Below are 17,868 nucleotides of genomic sequence, written 5' to 3' on the forward strand. Positions count from 1 at the left end.
GCATTATTGGCAAAAGTATAAAGCAAAGCAGATGCCACATTATTAAACTGCTGGCCTCTGCCCATGCCCCAGTGATAATTTTTCATGTTTGCAAAGCAGACATTTTCTTTGCATATTTAAGTATTCTTATTTTGCTTTTTGTATTTACGATAAAGCCAGTGCCCTTGATTTATATTCATATTGTAGTATTAGCTACCAAAAAAATTAAATTAAGCAATAAAACACATTTCTAGCCATCACTACTCCTACAAGTATAGACGTATGCCTTTTGGGGGCATATATTATGATCTCTCTCTCTCTCTCTCTCTCAACTGTCTTGAATGTTTTCACTATATGACCATTAAGAAACTGTTATATTTTTGTTTAAATTTCAAAATGTTTTGGATATAAAACCTACTATAGTTTTGCTCTGACAAACTGAAAGGAATTTAAAACCATAAATATTGGAACAAAAAGGAAGGCGGCAGATGGACAATGAATTGATTTCCAATACTTTGGCACCCAAAACTCCAGGACCTTCACCTTGCTAACTGCTTACATACCATACTGATTTTATACATACACATGCAGTAGTTTCACTAGGATTGACACAGTTATTACTTACATGCTCTAGGAGGAATAAGGAGTGTGGTGCTTTAATTAGCACAGGTCTGAGAGCCATGCTAAGTAAAAGCACCTGGAGCTTCATGCGCATCAGCATCCCCATGCTGAAAAATGGCAGTGGAGTGCTTTGAAGTGAAACTGGTCAAATGAGCTTTAGTTTAAAGCACCCTGCCACCATTTTTCAGTGCAGGGAGGCTGATGCACGTGACGCTGGAGGCTGCTGGAGCATGTTTATTTTCATGCTCCAGCAAACTCAGTTAATTGAGTCTGCTGTGATACACTGGAATTGCAGCACGTCAGAACAGTCTCCCTGCATGTGTATAGGAGTCCTATGTGACCTAAAGATGCATACATACATCTCATACATGCAGTGGACAAGCTTGGTTAAATCAGTGATGCTCAATTGATTTTACTGACTTATATATATCTATTGAGATGTGCGCAATTTTTTTTTTTTTTTTTTATTATCCAAAGAGTTTGAAATGGGCTCATTCGTTATTGGTGTTTTATAAACAAAAATATAACTCAGATCACAGATCATCATTTCAACTCATGGGGCGGAGAGCAGAACAAACCTCTTCTGCACACCAAGGTACGCTGCTTCATGCTTTGAAAAGCAGTGGGCAAACATCTACAATCCTCTATTTCTATTTGTCATTTGTGACTCAAAGCCATAACATATCAAGCAAAGATGACAACTGTTTCCTCCTGAAATGTCATAGTGAAACTAGAAGACAGTTTTGCTTCCTTTTACAGGATGCAGAATATGCATCTAAGGAGTGACATTTCAGTGGCTGAAGAGAATGGGCTGACTCAGCTCCTAATGACCAGTCTTCCATTCATCCATACTCCCCATGGCAGAGGTGAAGTGCAGGGATAATGGCCACCTAATGGGAGAAAAGAGAAGGCTGGAAGAAAAGAAAAGAACCTACACAAGCACTTTTAGAAAGTCAACTGACTTCAATATAAAGATTGCTTTTGAACATCCGCCATGAGCAAAACCAGTGATATAGAAAGACCACAATCAATTAATTTTCCCAGCAAATCTTCTGCAATAAAAATACAATTATTAACAATAGATTTAAGATTTCAGTACGTGTTGCAGGGGGTGGGGGTTGGGAGAATCGCTGTATAAGAGACTTTCTTTTATGTACTGAATTACAAAGAGTCTCTGTACCTCTGCCAAGCCATAGGCTTATTTCAGAGAACAATGGAAGATTTTACCTTTGTTTTTCTTCGCTGTCTAGGAAGCACTGAAGAAGATTATTATTTATGATAAATAAAAGGTCATGAAATGGCAATCTAATGAGGAAAATCTACTTCACATAAAATCATGTCTCGGAGGGGTAATTAATTACACAGTACTCAAAGCATCCTCTGTTTTACTGAGACACTGTGAAAGACCCTCCTGTTAGTATTTTAATACATGAATACACACCACTATTTCAAGAATAGCCTATATCAATAAATTAAAAACAAAAACAAAACAGGCATTGTACACCTTATGTTTCATATAAAAGTGACCAAGTATGGTAGATGAATGTAGTTCCCTTGCCTATTAGCCTACTTAGTATAGATATTTAACATAATTATTGAATACAGGTGAAAAATGTAAATTCAGACAGAGGTAGTTATCAGGATTAGTCTAAAGTCGGAAGAAGGGTGGGGCAGGGTGGCACCTTATAAGCCAGCGGTGGGCTAAATGGTGGATCCAGCTGGTGGCTGGACTATTTTCCAGCAGCCCCTACCCACATCGCTGCAGCCCATTTCTATGGAGACTCCAGGAACTGTGGGGTGCAACAGCATAAGGCCAGGGTTTCTATGGAGACTGGCACCAGCACCACTGGCAGGGTATGCAGCTGGGCAGGGAGCTGCTCCCCTGCAGTGGTGACAGAGCAGGCCAGAGCCAGGGCAGAACTGTGACCCACTGCCTGCACAACTCAGGCAGGGGCATCCAGGCAGCAGATCAAGGCTCTACCCTGGCTATGTGAAAACCAAAGCTGTCACCACTGCAAGATCCTGACTCTGGCCCTGGAACAGTTCCCTAGCCAGCTGCATGCCCTGACACGGAAACCCTGGTCCCATGCTGTCAGGGCCCTGCCGCTTCTGTGGTCTCTGTGGAAACCAGACAGTGATGCATGCAGCAGGTACTGGAAAATGGAGTCCACTATGAGCTTGATCCAGCCCGCAGGCCAGCATTTGCCCACCCCCATTATAAACTAACTCATTCAGAGAAGTTTGAGCTTCCATAGGAAGCTACTTTGTCAGATGCTATGAATGGACTGTAAGCTGCAGCCTGTGAAAGCTTGTAATGCTCTGAACATCTTAATCTATAAGGTGCTACCCTCCCTTGGCTTCTGTCTGACTGCAAGCTAACACAGATAAGTACTTCTTTCTATTCATGGATGGCATCACACTCAGCTGAATGAAAAGAACTGCAGTGAATCTACACAAGAAATGTGATCAGGTATGCTCAGACATCTTTCCTGATCACATGCAAAAAGATGAATATCATACCCAAGAGACTCCAGGTAACTCATCAGCTATATTCAACATGCCATAGAGCCTGTTCTAACAAGCTGTATTTCATTCTGAGAAATTGAGGAACCATCTTATCAGTTTCCCAGGCAAAAGTAGTCAACACCAACTAACAAACAATACACAGAACCACCCAGACTAAGAGGAGATTTCTGTGTCCAGTCATAAACATCTACAAAACCCAAAAGTAAAACTTTCCAAACTTACATGCTCCCTCCAACAACCACCTCACGATCCGTGGCAATATCCTGTTGCATACCCCATATTTATTTTCCTTTTTCTCCAATGCACAATTCAATAATGCGTAGGTATATGGGGATACTGTCTTTTTCATGGGAATTGTAGTTGTATGCTGGGTTAATACATTTGAACCTCTAATACCACAAAACAATATCTGTTAGGTAACTACTATTACGAATTTTTTTTGTATTTTTCCTCTCCAGATTTATTACAAAGAATAAGTATGCAGCTGCACATTTGCGAAGGAAAATCAGAGGCGAGGGACAGAAATTACACATAAACCAGTATAAGTGATTGGGAACTGGTTCAAATCACACAACAGAAGTTCTGTGCATGTAAACCACTTTCAAAATGGTCAAAACCAGTTTAAAATGAACCTCGATGGATGTAGTACCAGACTTAACTGATTTAGATTAAATCAGTTTATTGAATTTATGCTCCACATACCCTCCAGATTCAAATTAACTTGCAGTCCCCCAGCATCCTAGGATGCTTTGCACCCCACATTGCAGGATGGATGGGCTAGCCCTGGCCCAAGCTGTCTGTTCCAGCCAACCAAGGAGGCATACTCTAGTACACCCCAGCTTTTGGCCTGGGCCACCACAGGCATGTCCAGAAACAAAAGTGAATGTCTGTTCTGTTGCTTATCAGTTCAATCTTTGCAGCTTAGGCTAACCTGCAAAGATTGAACTGATTCAGTCTTGGGCTTTTTGACTGTTTGTACTTAGCGAGAAAGTACAGCTGGAAGGGCCGTCAGGAAGAAATCTAGTTCAATTCCTACCCTGCCTAAACATCCTAGACAAATGCTTGTCCAAATTGTGCTTAAAAACTTCCAGTAACAAAGATTTCATATCCTCTTTAGGTAATCTATTCTAGTGCTTACCTGCCTCCCCCACCCCCTAGTTAGAAAGATATTCTGACTAATATCCAACTTAAGACACCTTTAGCACAATTTAAACAAGTTACTTTTTGTCCTGTCCTTTGTGAACACAAAACAGTTGACTACCATAGTCTAGATGGCCTGTAATTATGAATGAAATTTTTGGCTTTTCAGCTCAATATTTGTGGTTTTATTTCAGCGTACACAAGTGCTAGCACATGTGCATACACTTCCCCACTTTTCATCCTTGCAAATGGCTTCTTGTTCTGCAGCATCACCAAATATGTAGTGAATATCACCTGCATTCTTCAGATTTAAATAAAAATGGTCAAAGTCCATATCCATTCACTCCAGTTTCATCAGTAATCATAAAAGACTGGTCTGTAAATTCTTTTAGCTAGACTAGGGCTGGTGTTAATGTTTGATTTGCTCTCTCTAACTTGCCTTGTCAGTCAGTTGAACTTAAGCACAAGATGAATTGCTTTCCTCAACGCAGATGAGCTTTCTCAAGTGCTTTGATGGTGTTTCTTCTCTGGCTTCAAGGAGCTACTGAACTGATCAAATACTCACTGGCAGCTCTTTTCTGGGCACTTACAACTCTGCTCCTTACTCTGCAACCTGTGTATAGGCAACCAAAGAGAAGACTCCATTTTCTTTGGCTTAAAGCACCAAAACATAATGATGTAATCATAACTCCAGTGTATTATATAGGCGCTGGCCTTGTCACAATTCCATTACTCTTGTATTTCACCCTAGTTTTAATTTATGATTTGGAAAGCTTAAGAAAACACATAACTATTATTTAAAGCAATTCACATTTTTGTACTATAGTACACAAGCAGAAAGTAGGACAGGATGGCACCTTAAAGACTTAAAGCCTTTCTGAACAAGTTGGCCTTTAAAGTACCACCTTCCATGCCTTCTGCCTGACTTCAGACTAACATGGCTCTCTCTCAAAGGTACAAGTTCACCCTGCGCGCACACGCACACGCACACACACACACACACACACACACACACAGAGTCTTGAATAATTTCTCTTAGAGGATAAACTTAGATTAGTCACTTACTGTAAATAGGGAACACTGTTCTCTGAGAATAAATAAAGACAGACTTTTTCCAGGATCATATGTTGCTTTCTTCTCCTGAACTTTAACGTCTGTCTTCTGCATGTATAATGAATATAGACCCTGTTTGTTTGGTAGCATTTAGGAATTACTGCCCTTGAGTACAATCACCTAAATGACACCAAGAAGGACAAAAAACACAACAAAGCACTTTGTCATCACAATTTCTGGATTCAAACACTCCCTAGTCCTAATTATTCTCAATAATATCTGATCATTTTAAAATAAAGTACCTTCTTGATAGATTGTAAAGTGAAAAGTGTGTTTCTGGCTTGGTGTTCTGGCCATACAGTACAGAAAAGCATAAGTGGACCTAGGAAAGTAAGATTGCAAGTTTCAATTCAACATTGAATTAATTCTATTGAAATCAGCAGTAAAAAAATCTTCTGATTTTCCTGTGTGCAGAGTCAAGCCAACAATAAATGCCAACACATTCATGCAGGGGTGTCAAATGTACAGCCCATGGGCTCCTTGTTCCATGAAGCCCATTGCTAGTCTAGCAGGCTACCAGAAGTTGGAAGCAGGGGTGCGGATGGGTGGTGGTGGGGAGTGGGGGACACACAGGATATGGCCTGCCATAGAAGTCATGGTCCCTGAACCCTGATGCGCAGCCATTGATGGCAGTACCCCCGAGCTGCGCTGCCAGCCAAACACAGCCCCATGCTGCTGCATGCTGTAGATGCCAGCTGTCGCCTCCAGACTTAGGCTGATTCCCAAACATGGTTCCACAGATCTGCATCTAGCCAAGGGCACGGAGTGAGTTTCACACCCCTGCATTAATTCTTACAAGCGTGATTCCCAGCTAGTGCTGGGTACTATACATCTTCAGATTAGGGAGGTTTCTAACCAGATATATTATTTGTTGAATTTAACTTATTTTTAGTTTTTCTTTTAGCTTATGTGAACATATGCACAACAGTGAAATCTGTCAGAGAAGTAGTTCCAAACCAAGTAAGAAATTCATGTGTGCTCTGGAAAAAAAGTACGCATTTCCTTCTACATTGCAACATTTTTCTTCTTACAACTCGATTCCTAATATCTGGTCTTGAACTCACAATATCTGAACCCTCTCAATGAATTACTTTTGTTCCTTGACTGACTCTTCTTAAATGGTTTCAATTTTAAAAAAAATCACGAGCACTTGGCTTGGAGATGCAAGTATGCTAACCAGTCCCGTTACAGAGTGGGTCGAGATTTCTTCATGCTGCCTCTAACTATCTTTACTCCCACAACTGGTACACTGGAGGTAATGCATCTTGCCAGTCAGTGATTGACAGGGGGTGCCTTTCATGAAACACCATACAGCAGCTGTCAGGCTGACAAAAGATCCGCAGAAGCATTCAGGAAAGCAAGCCAACAGAAGTCGATTGTAGTGAAAATGGCCAACAGTTAGCACAATGAAACAGAAGGATACGTTACAATGACTTAAATTAAAACTAGCCAAGGTATAAACACCCTGTTAAAAATAAAGCGAATAGACTTCCCTATGGAAAGTACTCAATATAAAAAGTTCCTTGGTGCATGGGCTGTTGCCCATTTTCTATTCATTGCACCATGACACTACCAACAAGGCACACCCTAGTCTCTTTCTAGTTTGATCCCCAGCTACTGCTGGGTACTATCCATTTTCAGACCAGGGAGGTTTCTAACGAGTTCAGCTTTACTATCATTCAGTTTTACTGTCCTTAATGAAACACAAAGTACAAAGCAGTTTTCTTTTGCCTAGAGGGGAAAGCAGAGTACAGTTTTATCTCTGCTAACGCTTTCCTGAAATTATTTTATCCCTTTCCTGTTTTTATTGCTCTATCAAATACCTCATTGCCTGCTTATTCCTACTCTTATTTTGTTAATTCTGGTTTAATGCCCACTGACCTCTCACCTTAACCCAGTCTTTCTCCCTGCTCCCTTGCCAAAAGCATTGTTTCCTTTTACCCTTCTTTACTCCTGTAGGAACAAGAGCATCCATTAACAATCAATTGAACCTGAATGCATTTTGCTGATGTCAGTAGGAGCAGGACAGGCTGCAGGTCTGCCATCAACTTTCAGCTTGACACTGCTCCTACTGGGAGGCAGTGCATGAATGCCCTACTTAATTCTGCAAGGAAGCTGCTTGGACCCAGATACATGAAGGAGGGACAAAAAAGTTACAGAAGGGGGCTGCAGAATTGCTTTTCTTCCTACTGTTAGGTGGCTGGTTATCAAGGCATTTCTACCATTATTTTCATCAGAAGACTTCTGACTGATCTTGTAGTACCCTCCTCATAGCAATGTATCACTTTTTGCACAGATAACTGCAAAACAATGAAGGCTGACAGGGACTAGCCATTGCTCATGTAAAGGATAGCACAATTTTTTCATGCTTAATTTGCTTCTTTTTGCCAGTCATGTTGTTATTAACAGCATGATTAAGTCATCATAAATCTTCTGAAAATGCTGTTAGAAAAATACATGATTTGTTGTCTAATTTCCTTGCGATTCTAAAGGACCAAGGTAAAATCAAATATTATGTGTATATCTAAAATGGTCTTTAAAAAACACCCTTGCACTGGAAGAGTACTGCCCTTCAAGGTGGATTCCACTGCATAAAGATGAGGTTTATAGGACAGATATTTTATTTCTTCAAGACTTTAAGACCTGAGTAAGTTATAAATTGTTGATTTTCATGAAGTCAAACTTTAGGCTACTGTAATCAGAGCAGTCTGTACTTTTTTTTGTTGAATTAGTCACAATAAGAACCCACAGAGACTGAAAGATAAACTTAATTTCAAGAAAGTCATCATGATATCTGGCATCTACATGCAAAGCAAAAAGGTCAAAACTATTAATATTCTGTGTGTATTGCACACAAGTTTTAAGAGCTTTCATACAAGCAGGGAAAGGAATATAGAGATCATGTCACAAGGGAGGCTGTCTTTATCTCACTCTGAAATCTGATCTATTGACCTATACAATAGAAATAAGGAGTAGTTATAAGAACAATTTCCTGATTTTTTTTAAGTGAATTCCATTCTGGGAAAAAGGCACTGAACAGATGGACAAAAAATATGAAATCCTCTCTCATTTAGCACAGGGCACATACAACTTACCTAGTGGCAAGTACAACTTCTCTACAAAATGCTTTGCAACATCCCATTTTGCTCAAGTAGACAAGTTATGCCAATTGGTATAGAATATAAGTTGTACTGAGATAAAATACAAGCACTATTACAGCACTATAGCTATTCCTGAACTAGGGGTTGTGCTCCATTAACTATATCAGTTTCTAAACCAAAACAGTAAAAACAGTACAAAGAGTAAGTGTAGACAAGCTGTAGGATTGAGCAGTGGTTGATCCACAAAGCCCAGCTTCCCTATAAAATGAGAAAAACTCTGACACCATGCCTAAGAGACTTGCTTTGTTTACCCGATTTAACAGGAAATGTATCGAGACCACTAAACTCATTTTACATGAGCACAAAAAATATGGTCAGAGACCAGTAGCAACAATCCCCTGGTCACTGCCCACAAATAATTAAATTTGCAACGATGTCTCAGAAATTAAGGAGCCTTTCCTTTCTACCAACATATCTCTCTCAAATAATACTGAATAAAACAAAAATAGGGAAGGAAAGCAACAACACTGAGAAGCTGTTTCTCCAACTCAAGCTCAGGTAGCCAGAAGGTATGTTTTCAGCCTCCCAGATACATCAGAATGGCTTAACAGGGCAGCCGCAGTGCACACGGCAGCACCAGCTGCTGGTAGTGACAGCAGGGCTAGTCACTAGCTGTAATGGTGGCTATTTTGTCTCCCCCACCCACATCCTCCCTCTTGCACCAGGACTGCTACCTTGGTCACCTGCCTCACATACATACACTTATTCCACTGGGACACGTTAAATGAGCTATTTGTGCAGAAAGGGGGTATGAGACCCCCCCCTAAACAGTGCTCAGGTTCTGCCTTAAGCCACTCATATTTCAAACAAATAGTTACACTTGTGGCTCAATGGTAAAGTGAAAATAAAGTTGTGGATGCAATACTCAAAGAAATGAGACTTACTCAGAGAAGTGTCCTAGCTTTGTGTGAGGATTATGGATGGGAAATATTTCAGCTGTGTTTTCTGTAGAAGGTAACGTGTTTGTTCTCCCAAGAAAGCACATTAAATCAGATGAATGTTGTTCACTGTCTTTTAACCCAGGAAAACATGTATTGTTAAATACACTTCTAGTAGACCCCACTCACAAGGACAATGGCACCTGATGAAGCTATTATGTTTGCATCCTTACTCTGTCTCACCTCTGTAAGTTATTTTTCCAAGCACTGGAACAAAGCTTTGAAGGTCAAATTAGTAACAGAATCTCCTAGGATCACAAAATGAAAGAGCCATGTGTAAGACAAGTTTGTTCTCCATCCAAGATATGGGCTTTTCAATCGCAGGAGATGGGCCAATTAAACAACATCTCAAAATATTTTCTTTAACAGAAAATTATGTTCCAAAAGAAAATAGCATATGTAAAAGACAGCTGAATTTCTGTGGGTGCAAAGTACAGAGGCAAATAGTGCAAAGGTTAAATAAAAGTTGGAAAATAATTGTGTAAAACTTGGTAATCACAACTAAAGATGCTGCTGATGACATGCTGGTAAACTAAAAAGACATTGTTTCATCATTACCACTGTGGCAGATACAAAGGCCAGGCATCTGTAACCTAACTTCAGTTGTCATGTGCCACTCAACTTGGACAGAGTAGAGTTTTCATCTATGGCGTGAAAGACAAATACTTCAATGGTTTGCATACTCAGCAAAGAGTTTAAGGAGTATAGGTGTACCTTTGATTTAGCAGAACAAGCATTCAGTACCTTTTTGCATCGCATCCCACTTTGAGGTCCTGTCACTTCTTCCAGCCACTGAGTGACTTTTTAACAAGTGGAATATTTGAAGTCTGCCTTTGTCTCAAGGCAAAGAACAAACAAACAATGCTATCCAGAAATGCATCTCTAACCAGGAATAAGGAATATGTTGCTGATGACAACTGTAAAATGTTCTGCTTGCCTGGTAACATAACCTAATAACCATATCAATGTCAGATCTTGAGAACAAAGCCGCCCACATTACTAGAGATTCTGATGAGATATTGAACTTCAGGGCAACTGGTGTGCGTGGGGGGTGAGGTTCTGTTTAGTTTCAAAACATGAAACTGCCAGTAGCTTCAACATCAAGGCTAGGGACAGACCTTACACATAAACCAGTTTTAGTGATCAGAAACTCATTTCAATCTGTAACAGAACAGATGTTCAGTGCTAATAAACCAGTTTGAAAATGGATGAAATTGGTTTGAGATAAACCTGGTTGAATGTAGTACCAGACTTAACTGATTTGGGTCAAACCAGTATATGGAACATCTGCCCCAGACCCCTTGCTGGTTTAAGATAAACCAGACTCCCCCAGCATCCTGGCATGCTCTCTGGCCTGGGCAGGGATCTGTGCTCCACAGCAGGGCTGCCCCTCCCCTCTGTTCCCTGGCTGGAGCTCTGGCAGAGACTGGCTTGCTGGTCAAGCAGGGATCCCCCTCTCCCTCCCTCGTATCTCCCACAGCATGGACCCGAGCCCCACGGTCCCTAAGCATGTAGTATGCTAATTTATTCTGAGAGGTGTCTGTGTGCATCTCCAATTTCATTGGACCAGGCAGACAGAACAGTGACTGCTTAGGGATTTTTAGAGCTAATCAACAGGTTAGCTGTTAAGATATGTAAGAAGAGAGTTTGAATTAAGGAGAGAGACTATTGTTTTGCTGATGAGGTGATAAACAGTGTTATCAGCCCCCTGCTGGCTTTTTCATCTGTCAGTTTGCTGCAAACAGTATAAAGAAGCAGGGAGAAGGAGATTAAAAATCTCCAAATCATCATCAGATACATGCACTTCACACATACCACCTTGCCTCAGAGTGCTAGCAGGAGGCTGGGAGTTGGCAACATTCCCACCCCTTGAGCAGCCAGTGGGGAAAAGCCTGGGATGGTGCACGCAGACCTCCCTAATCCGAGGTCCTACTGGGGCCTGGTCATGCCCCCCCCTCAGCTCAGTACTGTGGAAGGGAAGAGAGGACTGCTCTAGCACCACCATGGCTTCTAGTCTGAGCCACTGCAGGCATGTACCTGAATTTGCTTAATCCAGAGAAAATGTCCATCCAGTTACAAATTGGTTCAGCCTAGCCAGGTTAGATCAACCTGCAGAGATTGGATCAATTCGCACTCAGGCTTTTGAATGCCTGTCCCTAGCCCAAGAGCCTCTTAGAAACGAATGAAGTCTATCAATGAAAGGAATAATGATATCTAGAAATATGGTTTTCATCTGAGGTCTGATATCTTAAGTTCTTGACTGAAGAAAAAGCAATCAAAGTCCAAGATGTAGTGGTGGCAGCACCCATCCAAAGTTCAATGTGATGGAGATTAGAGGTCCAGTCAAATCTGCCTTTTCTCTGATACTTTACACATGCTGCAGATATTGGACATGACCCACATACACCTGATATAGGATAAAAACTTTAGCAAGCATTCTTAATATGTGCCCTATCCCCGTCAATAAACAATGCTTCTGTGGACGGAGTATTTTCTGCCATGATGCAGCTATAGATATAGGAAAACAGGAGTGGAAAAAAACTCTCTAAAAGGGCAAAATTCTGTGTATAGAGAACTATAACGGACTGATTTGACTTTTAAGATTCCAGAAAAAAAAGGTTTAGTCAGAATGAACCTGCAGCAAGTGCAACTTCAGTAGTCAGCCAGAACTTGTCATAACAAATTTTAAAAACAATTTATATTTAATCCATCACTTTTTCAAGCTTTTAGAATGGAAGTCAAAGTGGCTTAAGGACATAGCAAAAAAGATGGATGACATCACGGTGTCTAATTCATAGTTGAGGAGCACTGAGTTCATTACACAATTTTGATATTAGTAGCTTATAAAGGGTGAATGCTTCCACAGTAATTCATGGGTGATTATCTACCTACCTAATTTGTAACAGACAGAGAGATGAATAGGAAAGAAAATCTGCAGTGCAAGACAACAAGTAGTAAAAGCAAAGGAGTGAGAACTGTTGTTCAAAAGAGTATGTGGAATCACTGACATAAGCAGAGAAATTGTTTAATAGCTATGCTCACACACACGTGAGTGGCAAGCAAGCCCTATGCCTGTTGTAATATACCATGAACTGACTACTTGAGCATAGCGAGGTTAAGCACCAAATAAGTTGAGCAGTTTCAGAGACATTAAGTGGAATCATTGCCAATCAACAGTTACAGACCATCAAAAATTCAACATTTCTGATTTTATTTATTTAGGCACAGGTTTTATTTATTTTTTAAAAGCACATAGTATAAAGGGCTCATAAATCATGTTTGGGATACTGCCAACTCCTAAATCTTGAAAGCAATACATGTATGCAATTGAATGGTTAATATACAAGGTCTGAAAGGTGACTTGCATGGTGTGTTTTTTGTTTTTGTTTGTTTATTTGGTTCAACTATTCTGCCAAAATCAAGGGAAGTTGTCCAGTCCAGGAAGAGGATGCACTTTATCGTTAACCAGTGATTAACAGATTAATTAAGCTACTTCCAAATTAAAGCTTTTCCTAACAGTGCTTCACACATTACAGTCATGTATTCATTCTAATGGCCTACTTACCTATACTATATAATCTAATATTGACATGACCACTGACAAATCATTATGTGGTGTTTTCACTGATTTTTACAGGGTTCCTTTATCACTGGGTTCCCAGATATGCTTTAGAGATCTCATAAATATGTTTAAGGATACATTTTTACAATGATACAAGTCCCTTTGGACTTACCTGCCCTAAGAACTTACTCTTGTGTAGTGCCTATATGAGGCATTGGCTTAGGTTTTTTTCAAAAATACGCTCTCTACTGAGAGCAAATTGAGAATGAGCTACCAAAGTGGCTAGTATACCCAGTGCAACAGTCCAAGAAAGTTGTGGCCTAATAGGAAAGGGATGTTCAATTTATAAAGCCACTGGCAAGGATGATGCTATTGAAAACCACACACCTGAATATGTAACGACAAAGTGTTGCTATGCTCATTTTACAGAGAAGGAAATAATGTACCCAGTGCAGAGGGCCAGATTTTCAATGGTCTGTAAACACTTAAAGGTATAGAGAGGTGACTACTAGCAGTGTACGAATTTTGCCAAGTATTTCGTTTTGAAGCTGTTTCGACATGTTTCAAGCTCAGAACAGCGAATCGAAATGAAACAAAAAGCTTCCAAACAGCTTTGAAATGAAATGAGGGCACACAAAATGTTTTGAAATGTTTCAAATTTTGAAGTAAACCAGTGGTGGCAGGCGGGGGAGAGCCAGGACTAAGCTCCATGTGGCTCCACAGCACCATGGAGCTCAGCCTAGCAGCGGGAGGCAAAGCGCAGCCCAGATGACAGGAGGCTGCTGCCTGGGGCCAGTGGCAGCATCAGTCTTCCCCGGTGCTGGGTGCGGGCTCTCATGCTAAATATTTCTCTTTCCCCTCCTCTTGGAGGTAAACAATATACATTCCCACATGATATCTTTTTTTTTTTTAACCATCTCATACACCTCCAATTATTTCAAAATACCAAGTTCTTAGAGAGGGCGATTAATGTATAAAGCTCAATGAGACAAATATCAAAATAAGTTGAAAAGCATGAAACAGCTACACTTTCTCTTTGTGATGAGACTTGTCTGCACAGAACAAAACAAGCAAACCTTTCAAGCACTGAGATTTTCAAACAATGATTTCAATAAATGTGGGAATTATAATTGATGCACTTGCCTGCATTTCTGCTTATAAAAAGAGAAAGAGAAAAATGGGAGTATGAAGAGCTACTCAGTTAAAAGCAAATAGAGCTGCTTGCTGTTTAGCAGTGGGGTGCTGGAAAAAAGCCAATTTGGAAATTCATTCACAATGCTTTACAAGCCTGGAGCAAAGTTTTCTCCCCATGAGTGTGATAGGAAAGCAGTCAATAATGGGGGCCTCAGGTCCAGGCATGCTATTCCATTGGTTCTCAACCTTTCAGATGTTAGGGTGACCCCATGGGGTCAATCGCAGATGCCTGAGGAGGTGTGCCCATTGCCATCCCTCATCAATGGCCTTTCACTGAATGGGATTTGTTCTGACACTTGCACGTCATAAACCCTTCTATCAATTCCCACACACCCCCCTTTTTGGATCCATCATCTCCTTTGAAACACTGTGAGAACTGATGCAAAGGACTCTGGGATACAGCTGAAGGAGAAGAGTATGAATAGCTGATTGTGAGGTGATGGTACAAAAAAAGTGAGTCATTTTCCTGGGTTTTACCCACTGTGGCAGACTGTTTTAGCAGAGGATCAAAAATATCCAAAAGATTGAGGGAGCATATGGACTTGAACATAAAGCTAGCTTAGAATGTGTAAGCCCCCTCCCCCCCAGGATCTTCTGTATCCTGCCATTCTACTGCCATCTCTTCTATTCTGCATTTTCAATGCTCTCCTCCATCCATCTTTCACTTTTCCTATGGTTTTTCAGACAGCTTCATTCAAATTCTCCCCTTATATCATGAGGCAACAGCAACTGAGACTTTTCTACCTCCTACAGTGACTTTTTTTTTTAACTGGTGCACAAGTAAAATCTAGAAATCTGAGTTATTATTCATTTCTTTTAATTTTCATTTGGGATTAGAACCTCATAAACCCACTTAGGTTCTATTGTACTTTAAAGCTTCATTTTGACTGTGTGTTTTAGAATTTCATAGCAAGTAAAAATGCCTTCAGCACTCATTGCCATTCCAATTAATGAAGAGTTGCTATGACAAGCATAATTCAGGAAATCCTTGCTCTGGTCCACACAGTTACCAAACTGCTGTTGTATTATGGAAGCCTCAGGTATATCCACCCTTTCTTCCACTACAAGGATGCCTTGTGTTTGTTGAGTCAAATATCCAGGACAACTCATTTGCATTAGAAATACGTGCTACATTTATGAAAAACAAGACGGAAGAGGAAAAATATGGAAGATATTTTTATTTTATAAATTGAAAAATGTGCTATTCTGTGATGACTAAATGTCATTACAGCAAGCAATGAGATCGCAATGAGAAATTCTGCTTAAGAATTGATGGCCTTTTATGGCCCTATGCTGTTCACTGAATACAACTCTAAGAGAATTATGAGCAATTTAAATTAAGTATGAATCCCTCTACATGGACTCTTGTCTAGGATTATACACTAAAAGAAATCTACACCTCTAGAGACGAAGAAATGCAGAGCAGGATGAAATTTCTAGAGTTAAAAACGAAACTGTTAATTAACACCAAATTAAGATAAACAATCTATACAAGAAACAGAAAATGCCACTAGTGTCAGTTGCATCAGCATTCCTATAGGAGTTACAATTCCATAATAGCTAATATTCACAATAAAAACTACTGTCTGAATTTCTATGCACAACTTGAATGCATGCAGATTGCACAAATACAAAATCAGATAAAGCATAATTAATCAGACAATGACATTTCAGGTATAGTTTTTTAAATATTACTTAAGCTTATATTTTAAAGGAAAAATATTTATAAAAATATGAAAAGATATATGTAAAAAAGACACATGGGGCATGCCCAGATGAGCACTCATGTGTGGTATGCGACACCACAGACCTGGCTGTGATGCTGCATACTGAACACATCGTACATGCAGGCATTCCCCTGCTAATTTCCACCATGGGTTTTTTTTGATACCAGGAGATCCTGATGTCAAAAAAACCCACATTAGAAAAAAGTGTGGCAGCACATGTGGAGACAGCATGCGTCATCCAAAACTGGAGCCTGGCCAGTTAGAGCCACACTTTGGCTGCTAACCAGGCTCTCTGCTGCTGGATTGCCACTGCTAGAGCCCTGGCAGGTCTCCAGTAAGCTTGTATGCACAGGTGTTCTCTGGGGACAAGTAGCAGTGGCACAACTATGTGCCTCTACTATTGGTCTCCAGGAAAAAGCACATGTGTACTCATCTGGATACTCCCAGGAAGGCTAATCTGCTACTTTGTCAAGCCTAACTTCTTATGTGTGATACAAGACGTACTTTGAATTTTAAGGAGCAAGATTCATTTTTTTCACCCACTAACAAAGCCAAATCTTACTGCCATACATACTAAGAGTGTATAGTTCTTTTGACTGCAAAAGGTATGTGCAGGTGAAAGCAAGCAAGCAAAATCTGGTTAATCATATTTAGCATTTTACTGTTTGAGCTGGCATTACTACACGTAGAAGTGCATATCTGCATAGTTCAACAGTTAAATACCACTTCTGCAACAGTAACACATTTCCACAAACAGTTACATTCAAATAATTAAAACTCGAATTGTATCAGTGAGAGGGAAATTGGAATGCAATTATAAAATGTCAGCTTACCAAAATAAAGGCACTAGCATGTAATTAAAGTAGCAGGCTCTATTTTCAACTTCATTAAACACTATTATAATAAAATTATTACAAGGCCACACATTTATTATTTTCAAAATGGTTGGGGCACAAAAAATAGCATTTTGAGGTTGTGACACGTGCCTCTACTTTTCATGCTCCCTCTGTCTTTGAAATGCTGAAAAATACTTTCAGTTCAGTTAATTTTAAGAAGTAAAAGTAAATGGTTGCAGTGCTATAGAAGCATCAAAAATGCTGCAAGTTCACATCAGTGACCAACAGGCACCATGTCTTCATGTATGGGATTTTTTGGGGGGTGATAGGGAAGGGGATGGGAACAAAACAAGTGAAAATCCATGCATCAATTAGTGCCTGTTAAATAAGAGAAGCAAGAGCTCTTCTTCTCTGTTAATGTGCTTTCTTTAGTGAATTCTCCGGTTGTTGGCATTTTGGGCTAAGCCCTGCTGTTGTATGGATGAGGGAGGAGAGAGAGAGTACAACTACCAGTATGTCTGCTGTTCAGGGTTCTTTGCTACTATGATCTAACAAAGTAAAGTAAACCAGCAGGAAAAACTGCAGGTTGGTAGCCTGGATAGAACATTGTATGCTGCCTGCTATGTAAGGTCCTAAGAGCCAGCTAAAAAAAAAATAATATTCCTAGAAAATTTCAGGCACTTTTTCTCTTTTTTCAGTCATTGCCTGGCCCAAACAAAATGCACCCCAAAAAATAATGTTGTCCTTCTGTGCACTGAGACAGCCATTGCTTTTGGTGCTGTTGGAAGTAGAGAGATCTCTTAAGGAAATTTCCTAAGCCCAGCATTTGGAATTCACTGAAGCATATTTAAATATCAGCATGCTAACCCTGCCCTTGCTCTTCTCCCACAATACCAAATATTTGTCTGACCCAATTAGCTTCATTACAGCATCTGGTGTGATGGTTTGCTCAACACTGCTAGTAATGTGCATTATGAGCACTATACACAAATTTCTCTATATGACACCCCTAGGGCACTAGGGGCACTTTTGACTTATTCTGTTTCCAGCCTATAAGACTGTTAGCAGACA

General features: G+C 40.1%; 1 protein-coding gene across 5 annotated transcripts in view; it reads right to left on the bottom strand.

Moving 5' to 3' along the window:
• CTNND2 (catenin delta 2) overlaps nucleotides 1-17,868 on the bottom strand; it is a 936,097-nt gene that overhangs the window by 743,761 nt on the left and 174,468 nt on the right. The gene's annotated exons all lie outside the window — the stretch shown is intronic.

Source organism: Crocodylus porosus, unplaced genomic scaffold, assembly GCF_001723895.1.
Source record: "Crocodylus porosus isolate Cpor-Errol unplaced genomic scaffold, CroPor_comp1, whole genome shotgun sequence".
Classification (NCBI taxonomy): domain Eukaryota; kingdom Metazoa; phylum Chordata; order Crocodylia; family Crocodylidae; genus Crocodylus; species Crocodylus porosus.